Here is a 10,844-nt window from a genome sequence, read left to right as displayed (position 1 = left end):
TATGGTGAGTGCTGTGAAGTGTGTAAACCTGGCGATTCACAGACCTGTACCCCTGGGGATAAAAATATATGTTTATAAAAAATAAAATTTAAAAAAAAAAGTCTCTTGCAATAATACAGGAAAGACAGAATAATTCCAAACAGAGCCAAAGACTGGAAGTAGGGTAGAAAGGGGGAGGATTCAAAAGGTATTTTGATAGTATACTCATGACAACTGATGGATCTTGGTAGGTGAGGGATCTGTGGGAGAAAAGATTTAAGGAAGATTCCCTGCTCTTTACCATAGGTGGTGGTACACTGAGCAAGAACAGATTTGGGGAGTGAGATGGACTTAATTCAATCACACTGATTTTGAGTTTGAAATACCTGTGCAATACCCATGTGAGGAGAATCTAGCAGACGTTTTGAGATGGATCTGGAACTCAGAAAGAAAGAGAAATCTGGGCCAGACATATTGATTTAAATCAACATTATATAGATAACAGAGCACACTTGATCACTCAGGGGGAAGATACAGAAGTAGACTAGGAAGACCAAAATGGAGCAGTCAGAAAATTAGTTTTTCTAACGATACAGTGACCCTGACATATATTGAGAGATACTAAGTCAAATGAAAACTGAATTTAATACATAAAAAAATACTAATACATTTTGGCATATTTTATAAATTCCAAACAAACCCTTACTTAACAACAAAACTGAACTAAAGTAAAAATATTCCATTCCCAAAGCCCCCTAGTTACTTGAGGTTTACTGAACTATTCAAAATGTTAGTCAAAACATAAAATTTCACTCAATAGCCATAGTTTATCTAATTAACAGCACTGTGCCACTAACAAGATGACAGCACATCAAAGCACTAATTAATATTTGGTTGAATACTTACAAAATTATCTAAAGACTGGGCTTTGCTGAAGGATATTACATATAATAATATAAACACTTACAGCTTGATTACAAAATTAGGAACTGTATTTTATTAAAATGCTATCCATCTCAACTTGAATCATCGTAATATGCCATAATGAAATATCACTGAATAATTATTGTCTCTTTGCTCAAGTAAGAATATTTCAACTCATTAAAAATGAAAATATAATACAATCAACATTTTCATATGTACTTTTCAATACATAATACAATATATAACACTCTGATCTTCTACCAAATATATAGACTAGTAGAGGCAGAAATTAGAATATTAGAACTTCCTACTATAAGATGGCTGAAATTATGGTCAAAGATGAAAATAACTTGGGGTGCCTGAGTGGCTCAGTCAGTTAAACATCTGCCTTTGGCTCAGGTCATAATCCCAGGGTCCTGGGATGGAGCCCTGCGTTGGCCCCCCTGCTTAGCAAGGAGCCTGCTCCTCTGTCTCCCTCTACCCCTCCCCCTGCTTGTGCTCTCTCTCGCTGGCTCATAAATAAAATCTTTTTTAAAAAATGGAAATAACCACAACTGCAGTTTAAGCAAAAATTGCAAAAATTTATTTTGCAAATGTAAAACTCCTTAGACCTGTTTCCATTTCCAGACTTAAGGTATCTTAAATTCAGACTAGAGATGAAAACAGAACACAAGTGAACTTTCAATAGAAAGACTAGTTCCAATTCTCATCTCATCCTAAACAATGAACTTCTCATTTCTTATTATAAGTAAAAGTTAGAAATGAGTTTGAGCTCTTTCATGACATAAAATGTAAGTTGTTAATGCATCTATTTTGCTTGAGTCTTACTCCTGCTGGAAAGCTTTTCGATTTTTTTTTTTTTTTTTAGCTCAGACAATCAAAACCTTTTTTTAACTGCTTCAGCAGAGGCTAAAGATTGGGAAGGTAGAATAATTTTTCTTCCCACCAAGTGAAGGCAGTCTTTCTAAACTAGAGGTTAGCCCTAAGACTAGACAGTGTAAAGCTTATTCTGCTGCTACTAATTATGTTTTCAGAAAACAGCCCCAGTAAATTCTAATACTGTGTATAATCATTGTTCAGTCTTTTTAGTTAAAAACAATTTTTTCACTACCATTCTCCACTTTATAAATTTTTAATCTAATGTGTGAGAAACTGATTCTTTGTGTTTACTTAATTTAATTTAATTCTATTTTATTTTATTCTTGGTCAGAGACATTTCCTTTGATGAACCTATAAATCAATGTACATCAGAATCACAGTGAAACTAAAACATTTAAAGAAATATAAATCTCCCCAGAACTTATGATCACTTAAAATGTGCATACCACTAAATATACTATGAATACCTCTAAACATTAAAGCCAATTTTTAACTAATAAAAGTAGGCAATTTCCTCTGCATTTTTCCCCTCCCTGTAACAATTCCACATTATGATAAATTTAGATTTAGACTCTTTCCTAAGAAAACAAACAAAAACATGCAATTACTAGCTAAGGACATAAACTGAACCCAATCCCTTTATGAGAATTTGGCTTGAATTCGTTTAGATAATCACTTACCTAACAGGGTCCTTGGGCAGTGGTCCTCAAATGTCAGAGAGCAAAGAAGGAGCCAGGGTACAAATTCAAATGTGGAATCTAAGGCCCAGGCCAGAGAGATTACCTGATTCTGAAATCCCCCAAACAAATATTTGTAATTAGCATGGCATACTTTTGAGGAAGGATCATGCTAGGAAATTGAGACAAAAGATGGATTGTTTTGATAGGGCTAGTGAGTGACCTGGATTTCAAGGCATTTGACAGCCTGGATGGGGCACAGCAGGGATAGACCCAGTAATTCAATAAATAGCACAGGGAAGCAGCAAAAGGGGGAAAGTTTGGCTCAGTCTCAGCAGCAACTAACTAGAAAGCTCAGCACTCCCTCCTTGCCTTCCCAGTGAAATATATATCCCAAATAAAGTTTAAACAGGATACAACATTATACCCGGACTGGAACTGAAAAATGTTAATTGGTAGCTGGATGCTTGTTACAGCCTCTGCAACAGGAGGTCCAGTTAGGAAGAGCCTAAAAAGGCATCTCACTCTACTCCATTCTACATTTCCTTCAAAAAAAAAAAAAAAAAGACCCTGAGGTAACCCCTCCACTACTGGCTTCCAAGCCCATTGCTAATTCTCTTTCAAGGCAGTTCTCTCTCAATAATAAAATGTTCATGGCCAGAAGTGGAAGGTGAAGCCAAGAGGAGCAATGCATACTACTCTGTGAAGTCAGCAACAGGAGGTGCGGGAACAGAATGAGCCCTCAGAGGATTACAGTCTCACCACTACCACTTTCCCTGCAAAAACTCAAAAAACTATAAACTGTTTCAAATCACACAGAAACACTCCCCCTTGTTATAGACACAGGGCTGAAAAATTAAACAATAGCAAAGGAAGACCTCTTCTGAGTACAGAAAGATTTATCATTCAGAAATCTGGTTGTATCTTTCCAACGGCTCGCTCTCCTACCTCACATGTAGATGAAGAGTTCTTCAGCACCTAGAGGTAGTGAGAGTGACGCAGAGGGCTTGCTCGCTCTGACAAGAGTGAACAATACCATCCCTACCCAAGTTCCTCCGCCGTCAATTTTTAAGAAAATCAAAAACATCAGTAACAGTGTGGGACCAAGACGATGCTCTTCAACCATAAGAAAGACGAACACCGCCATATAGAGGAAGAGAGAAAGCTTGCTTCTGTAGTGGACTTACCCTGGAAATCAGGAGAAAATCTTGGAAATTACCTACTTTACATTCCCAACTGAAAAAGACAAACGGAAAAGAAAAACACAGCCTCTAAAAGCAAGAGGTGAGGTGGGAAACAACAGCTGAGAGTAAAAAAGAAACTGGATAAGAAAAAACTGGAAGGGAATTCAAATATATAATAATAGTAAAGATTTAAATTCTATATGAGAGGCAATAGAAGTACAGAAGCTGGAAAAAAATCTAATTAGTATTTTAGCATATACATGTGAGATGCACTCCAAACACAAAAGAAAAAAGACCAAGATGAAAACAAAGCATATTGATTGATAGGGAGGACAAAAAATACAAATCCAATTCTACAAATAACTGCCATTTCTGAACTGAAATAATAAGCAAACATACCACTGAAAAATTATTCCTGAGCTGGTGAAAAAAAAAAAAGGACCAAACGTATTTACTCTTCTAAATTGAGAGGATTCACTTTGTTTCTGAGAAAACTATTGGAAAAAACAATGACAACAACAACTATGCCTAGAAGTACCCTAGTAGAATATCTTAATTTAAAAAAGAAAACAAACAAACAAAGATACAGGCAGAAAAGAAGAGTTTACCTACAAAGGAACAAAAATTTGGGTAGCCTCCACCATGTCCTTCATAGAACACCAAAAGTCAATAGAGGAATGTCTAAATATCTGAGAATTTCTGATTTACAAGCCTGTGTCTTAGCATCTACAACAAAGTTAGGCACACTATAAACATTAAATAAAAGTTGTAGTCAGTAAAAGAAAAATTAAAAATTTTAAGTGAATTTATTTTATATCTCTCTACCTCTCCATAGTACATTTCTTCAACTTTCAAGCTTATTCACCAATTGGTCTTTCCCCAACCAGACAATAGATTTATGTGACATCTCATCTTTCTGATATGAGTATAATTATTTTTTTTAAGATTTTATTTATTTATTTGACAGACAGAGATCACAAGTAGGCAGAGAGGCAGGCAGAGAGAGGAGGAAACGGGCTCCCTGCTAAGCAGAGAGCCCGATGCGGGGCTCGATCCCAGGACCCTGGGATCAGGGTCTGAGCTGAAGGCAGAGGCTTAACCCACTGAGCCACCCAGGTGCCCCATGAGTATAATTATTTTTAATATTATCATACTTTTATATAAAACAAGACTTCTCTGCAAGCACATAAGTGAAGCTGTTCCACCACTTCTGATGATTTAAATTGATCCACCAACTCTCTTGTCATTTTGGGTGTCTTTTTAAGATTTAATTTTTTGAGAAAGACAGCAAGAGCAGGAGGGGCAAATGGAGAGAGAGAGAATCTGAAGTGCACTCTGTGCTGAGCACAGAGCCTGACATGGGGCTCAATCCCAGGACCCCGAGATCAGGACCTGAGCCAAAACCAAGAGTTGGACGCCTTACCAGCTGTGCCACCCAGCGCCCCTCTCGTTACTTTTGAATAGTAAGTGTGACTTGAAGAGCTAACTCCCATCTCCATGTATGCTAATTAGGCCAGAACCAGGAACTGATCATGTACGAGTCTGGCCAAAGTTATTCAACAAATAAGAAGATACAATTACACCCAAAACCATAAGATACATAGGAATAAACCTAACCAAAGAGGCAAAGAATCTGTACTCAAAAAACTACAAAGTACTCATAAAAGAAATTGAGGAAGACACAAAGAAATGGAAAAATGTTCCATGCTCATGGACTGGAAGAACAAATATTGTGAAAATGTCTGTGCTACCTAAAGCAATCCACATGTTTAATGCAATCCCTATCAAAATATTGAAACAATCCTAAAATTTGTATGGAATCAGAAAAGACCCCAAATAGCCAGAAGAATGTTGAAAAAGAAAACCAACATTGGTGGCATCACAATTCCAGACTTTAAGCTCAATTACAAAGATATCATCATCAAGACAGTATGGTACTGGCACAAAAAGAGACACACAGATCAATGGAACGGAATACAGAGCCCAGAAATAGACCCTCAACTCTATGGTCAACTAATCTTCAACAAAGCAGGAAAGAATGTCCAATGGGAAAAAGACAGTCTCTTCAACAAATGGTGTTGGGAAAATTGGACAGTGACATGCAGAAGAATGAAACCGGACCATTTCCTTACACCACACACAAAAATAGACTAAAAATGGATGAAAGACCTCAATGTGAGACAGGAATCCATCAAAACCCTTGAGGAGAACACAGGTAGCAACCTCTTTGACCTCAGCCACAGCAACTTCTTCCTAGAAACAGCACCAAAGGCAAGGGAAGCAAGGGCAAAAATGAACTGTTGGGACTTCATCAAGATCAAAAGCTTTTGCACAGCAAAGAAAACAGTCAACAAAGCCAAAAGACAACTGACAGAATGGGAGAAAATATTCGCAAATGACATATCGGATAAAGGGCTAGCATCCAAAATCTATACAGAGCTTATCAAACTCAACACCCAAAAATCAGATAATCACGTCAAAAAATGAGCAGAAGACATGAACAGACATTTCTGCAAAGAAGACATCCAAATGGCCAAGAGACACATGAAAAAGCACTCAACATCATTCACCATCAGGGAAATACAAATCAAAACCACAATGAGATACCACCTCACACCACCAGTCAGAATGGCTAAAATGAGCACGACAGGAAATGACAGATGCTGGCAAGGATGCAGAGAAAGGGGAACCCTCCTACACTGTTGGTGAGAATGCAAGCTTGTGCAGCCACTCTGGAAAACAGCATGGAGCTTCCTCAAAAAATTGAAAATAGAGCTACCTTAAGACCCAGCAATCACATTACTGGGTATTTACCCTAAAGATACAAACATAGTGATCCAAAGGGGCACGTGCACCCAAATGTTTATAGCAGCAATGTCCACAGTAGAACCTAGATGTCCATCAACAGATGAATGGATAAAAAAAGATGTGGTGTGTGTGTGTGTGTGTGTGTGTGTGTGTGTATATATGTATATATATACATACATATATGGTGGGGTGTGTGTGTGTGTGTGTGTGTGAAAATAAATATATAAATGTATATATATATAATAGAATACTATGCAGCCATCAAAAGAAATGAAATCTTGCCATTTGTAACAACGTGGATGGAACTAGAGGGTATTATGCTGAGCGGAATAAGTCAAACAGAGAAAGACAAATATCATTATGATCTCCCTGATATGAGGACTTTGAGAGGCAGAGTGGGGGTTTTGAGAAAGACAAATATCATATGATCTCCCTGATATGAGGACTTTGAGAGGCAGAGTGGGGGTTTTGGGGGGTAGAGAAAGAAAAAATAAAAAAAGATGGGATCAGGAGGGAGACAAACCATAAGAGACTCTTAATCTTACAAAACAAATTGAGGGCTTCTGGGGGGAGGGGAGGCGTGGAGAGGGTGTTTGGGTCATGGACATTGGGGAGGGTAGGTGAAATGGTGAGTGCTGTGAAGTGTGTAAGCCTGACGATTCACAGACCTGTACAACTGGGGCAAATAATACATTATATGTTAATAAAAATAATTAATACAAAATTTCTTTAAAATAAAATACCCCCCCCCAAAAAAGAAGATACAGAAAAAATCAGCACTGTATCAGAAGCTACAGACTCAGTGCTCCTCTGAAAATAGATGATAGTGATGCATTTTTAAAATATACTACCAAGTGCCATTAAAAAAAATAGTAGTTGGACATTTTTTAATGAAAGAGACATTCCCCTTTTCTTCTTACAAAGTCTTCATTAACAACTAGATTAATGCACTGTCTTATTTCCACAAGCTTTCATTACGTTCACTTGGCACCTACAATATCTTAACCATTTGCTGTGTATATGTATCCTCACAGGAAGGAATGTCAAATTATTTCCTGGGAAAATCAGAGAAGACTCTAAAAGAGGGAGTCTGAAAGAGTTGAATTCAGTTCTTTAAGCACTTACATGTGAGTAAAGCCTTACCAAGTAGAGACAAAGCCATGCCGAAAAGATGGAAGAGCTTCTCAACACAAGGCCTGAAAAGTTTGCTAAGTTTTAAAAATAAAATGGCAATACTTGAGCATAAGGTGGGTAGTAAAGTACAGGCAGATACGGTCCAATGGTTCCCAACATTAAGAGGGATCATTCTCAAAGGGGTTATTTGGAAATGGGTGAGATCGCAGTAGGCTGTCACAACAAGGAGGGGTTATAATTTGCTACTGCAATTTAGTGCTCAGGGGGCAGATACAATGAGTATCCTACAAAGTATGAGACGGTCCCACCAAAATGCCAGTTGAGCTCCCTTTAAGAAACACTGGGAAGTAGGTTAAAACTTAACAAAGTCGAGGGCGTCTGGGTGGCTTAGTTGATAAGAGTATGTCTTCAGCTCATGCCATGATCCCACAGTCCTCAGATTGAGCCCTGCATCCAGCTCCCTGCTCAGTGGAGAGGCTGCTTCTCCCTCTCTCCCTGCTTGTGTTCCCTCTGTCTCTCTCTCTCTCTGTGTCTCTCTCTGTCAAATAAATAAAATATTAAAACAAAACAAAATGAAACAAAAAAAACCTTAACAAAGTCTAGAAAACTTAACCATAAGGTTTCTTAACATAACTTTGATATCTGAAATCCCAGCCTACATTTGACTCAATAAATACTGACGTCCAAGGAAGCTGTGTTTTTCCTGAGAAGTGGTATGCTTCTTTCTTTCCTTTTGCCACCAAGAAGCTGAGAATTTAGCCTATGGAGAAGCCGGCGATTTGGATGAAGGAAAGCTGTTTACTGATAAACCTAAAACTCTTTAAAAATTCCATTTAAAACAGTGGGCAGTAAGAATCCATTATAGGTCCTTGAGCCAGGTAAAGACGCTTTTTAAAAGTTTTCTCTGAAGGCTATTAAATGAGAGTGATATGAAATAACCCTAACCTCAAAGCTAAACTTATATTAGTAAGTACTCTTCCTGGATTCTGTAAACCTATGAGATCAGCAATTCAAGGCCTGAGGTACCAGGTTCTTTAGAGGTGCCTCTTGGTTTTGCAGTTTTCAGCAACTTCTCCCTAACCTGGATGCTTTTAGGCAGTTTATTCTCCATTCCCCTACTTTCCAATAGTTTCATACCCAGTCTGCTAAGCCCCTGAAGACATTTGTTTTCAACACATAATCACTAAATAATCTCTACGGCACTTTGTCGTTGTTATGGTTCCAGACTATGTTTATGATTCAAACACTGCCTCCAGGGTCCCAAACACATCAAGATATTAATAATCTAATCAAACCCAGGCTTATACAATCCACTTATGTAAACTTTACCTGACATATTTTTCCTAAAGTGTTGCTTATTTTTCTCAGAAATTTATAAGCATTGGGAACTATCAATTTATAATTTGTCATAAAACATTATGCCCAACTTGATTGCTTCGTGATGTAGCAGTGTTTCAGTTAATATTAAATAAAGGGGGAAAGGAAGTGGCGATGGGAGAAGGTAAGGAGAAATAATCTTGTAATAGTCTATCTATATCCAAATGAATCCATTGTAGAACCAGAAACTATTTCCACTAACTTCAATTAAAATACCAGTAACATTTTTAATCCTTGTAATTACAATGCCTTAATTCGAATTTCTCAATGCTCAACATTTCCTTTTTGATTAAATTTTCATTTTGTACATGTTTCCTTTTGTCCATATTTGACTCTTCAGAAGCAAGAAGTTAAGGATTCTACTTGAGGTCCTCTAATGTGGCTGAGTACTATAAAGGGCCCATGTTTTCGAATTCTAAAAAGTACAAACTTAAGCTTTTGCCACTAAAGAGTAAGGCCCCTGTTAAACTGTAATTTTTTTAAGTTATAAACATAATTCTCTCAAAGTGAGCCTGTGGCAAAGATTTATTGAACTCATGATGGAGTAAGCTGAGTGGTAAAAATTATAAAAATCTTGGAAATAGGGCAATGAAGCCACAATCTTCAGGAGTGGTTTTTTTTTTTTTTTTCCTCCCAGTCAGAAATAATTTGCATCTCCATTACACACACACAGGAAAAAGAAAGAGCTGGGCCTGGGCCCTAATCAGTACTGTGTCAAGCAACAGTACAGTCCCCTAGATAATTAATTCAGCCTCAGGTGGGCCTCTTAGGCAAGGTTACATTCTGAGCTATTCTTTTGCATTTCCTAGGTGTTTATAAATTTTTGTCGTCATAAATGTTTCTATGAATCAGTTAACTACCCCCAATTCATGATATCACATACTATGAGTAGAAAGGTTATTTGGAAGACGAAAAATTGTTGGCTAAAAATATTAACTTAGCCCTCCAGATACTTAATGAATCTGAAACCCCTTCAACTTAAGTGGAACTTGGCCACTGGAATCACGAGCAACTTGATACCCTTTGTTGCAATGTTACACAGACAGACTTGCTATCCCTGCGCTGGTTTAAAACACAGGGCAGTGACTACCCACGTTTGCGTGAGCGCTCAGTAGTGGCCAAGAGCGCCGGTCAGGCTGGGCGCGGGCCTTCCTTCCCCCTTCCGCCCACCCCCTACTCTCGCTCCACGACCGCCGGATTCGGCCTCCATTTCACTGGCGAGAGCCCCGTTTCCCACTCTTTTGTTAGGGCTGGGCTGTTCGCCGCGTACCCGCACCCGCCCTTCCTCACCATCCCAGGAGTGGGGTGAGGACCGTGCGGGAAGCAGAGCCGGGAAAAGAGGTCAGCAAAGGCTATGGGAATACTCACCCCGCTCCGCTCGGCCCCTGACCCCGCCGCCCAGCCTAGCGCAGGCGGGGCAACGGGGCGGGGGGCGGGGAGCCGGGGTGAGGTGCCCAACGCTCTGCCAGCTGCCTTCCAGCCAGCAGCCCCAGGGAGGAAAGGGATAGGCTCCCAGGGGCCACGGAGATGACAGCAGAGGAACGGAGGGAACGCGCAAAGAGGCCCTCCAAGAGGGAGACCGAAACCTCCCTCACCCACCGCCGCCGCAGCGACCGAATCAGAGCATGCGCACCAGCACCTCCAGCCACTACGGGGCCAGGCTCACGCGGGTGGCTGACGTCGCGGGCCGCGCGCGCAGAACCCGGGCCAGGGGGCGTGACCTTCCCGCTGCCCTGGACCAGTGAGCCGAGTCTCCGCCTCTCGTCTCCCCGGCCCCAGGAACTGAACGTAGGCTGTGCGGTCTGAGTGCACAAAGGCGGCCGATTAGGGAGGTGTGGTAGGCAAGCCGAAACCTGGGAGAGGAGGGTGCCAGCAGTTTTAA

General features: G+C 39.7%; 1 protein-coding gene across 2 annotated transcripts in view; it reads right to left on the bottom strand.

Annotated features, from left to right (window-relative positions):
• The window catches only part of LOC111148443 (autophagy related 10), a 229,656-nt gene extending 219,295 nt beyond the window's left edge, over positions 1-10,361 (bottom strand). Inside the window, exon 1 of one of the 2 annotated variants that reach the window (XM_022504988.1) lies at positions 10,331-10,361. The gene's annotated coding sequence lies outside the window, so the exon portion shown is untranslated. Of the gene's footprint in view, positions 1-2,462; positions 2,545-10,330 lie in introns of those variants that run through there. The other variant, XM_022504987.1, reaches the window with a different exon arrangement.
• Between the last annotated feature and the right edge of the window lie 483 nt (positions 10,362-10,844).

The sequence above is a fragment of the Enhydra lutris genome, unplaced genomic scaffold, assembly GCF_002288905.1.
Source record: "Enhydra lutris kenyoni isolate GAN:26980312 unplaced genomic scaffold, ASM228890v2 scaffoldscaffold19, whole genome shotgun sequence".
NCBI classification, from domain to species: domain Eukaryota; kingdom Metazoa; phylum Chordata; class Mammalia; order Carnivora; family Mustelidae; genus Enhydra; species Enhydra lutris.
The sequence above is the reverse complement of the archived record's forward strand: the minus strand, read 5'-3'. Positions and strand labels throughout refer to the sequence as shown.